This window comes from Bidens hawaiensis, unplaced genomic scaffold (assembly GCF_021521415.1).
Source record: "Bidens hawaiensis isolate Kalapana, Puna unplaced genomic scaffold, B.hawaiensis_p1.1 tig00004838_1, whole genome shotgun sequence".
Lineage (NCBI taxonomy): Eukaryota > Viridiplantae > Streptophyta > Magnoliopsida > Asterales > Asteraceae > Bidens > Bidens hawaiensis.
In genome coordinates, this window is record NW_027491302.1 from 1 (window position 1) to 1,445 (window position 1,445).

Here is a 1,445-nt window from a genome sequence, read left to right on the forward strand (position 1 = left end):
TGTGAAGGGTTTTGCCTTAACACTGTACCCGCACCCGTCTTATAGTTACTTGGTTGCCGAGGTATTCTTGGCTTCAATTCCCTGCGGGTGCTAAGTATGTGAAGGGTTTTGCCTTAACACTGTACCCGCATCCGTCTTACGGTTACTTGGTTGCCAAGTTATTCTTGGCTTCAATTCCCTGCGGGTGCTAGGTATGTGAAGGGTTTTGCCTTAACACTGTACCCGCATCCGTCTTACGGTTACTTGGTTGCCTAGGTATTCTTGGCTTCAATTCCCTGCGGGTGCTAGGTATGTGAAGGGTTTTGCCTTAACACTGTACCCGCATCCGTCTTACGGTTACTTGGTTGCCAAGTTATTCTTGGCTTCAATTCCCTGCGGGTGCTAGGTATGTGAAGGGTTTTGCCTTAACACTGTACCCGCATCCGTCTTACGGTTACTTGGTTGCCAAGTTATTCTTGGCTTCAATTCCCTGCGGGTGCTAGGTATGTGAAGGGTTTTGCCTTAACACTGTACCCGCATCCGTCTTACGGTTACTTGGTTGCCAAGGTAAGGGGTATTTTCCCGCTTACTTTTGAATCTTTTTGAATTTTGAAATTCGAAGAGTTGGTGAAAGGATAAGAACAGTCCAAACCTCTGAAACGTCGTGCGACGGTTTCTTCTGACTGTGTCAAGACGTGCAGGAAGTTATGGTGACGTGACAGTACATGGTCATTCCAGACGCTTTTTCAGGCGCGTGGGCGCGATTTTTCGGGCGCGTGGCCGCGAAATTAATTGTACGCGTCCTGTCAACAGCTGTTGCCAGCTTGCTTTTTGCCACGTGTCATAGTTTCATTGCACCTTCGATTTCTCTCTCTTCCGCATTAAATGCATCGCATTAATTGCGATTAGTATATAAAGGGGGAGAGGGTTTTTTGTAATCCACACTTTCACTCTTCTCTTCACATCTTCTAAGCGATTTCCGGCGAATACTCACCTTTTCAGGCAAGCATTCTCTTGAAATCGTTTTCTTCTTTCTTTTGCAAGATGTCGTCTCGTGATCTTCAATCTACAGCCGATGACAAGAGTACTGCTGGCGAGTGCCAGTGTGCTCTGCCTGTCGATCTGTACCAGTACGTCGTCAGGAAGTTCATGCTCGAGTCTCTCGAGCCTGAGTTTCCTGAACCCCATCAGACGGTGTACGATGCCCCCAGAGGCAAGATCGGGGTATATGCTGCATCCTTTGTTTATGGGAATCTTAGGTTCCCATTGACAAAGTTTGTTTACCGTGTATTTGAGAGGCACGGTGTGCACCTGACCGAGGTGCATCCGATGGCGATTGCCAAGGTTCGCCACTTCGAGTGGGTGTGCCGGATTCTGGGCATTGAGCCCTATGTTGACCGCCTGATGACCTTCTACTCTTGGAGGTGCATCCAGGGGTGGTATACTCTGATAACCCGGATAAAGGG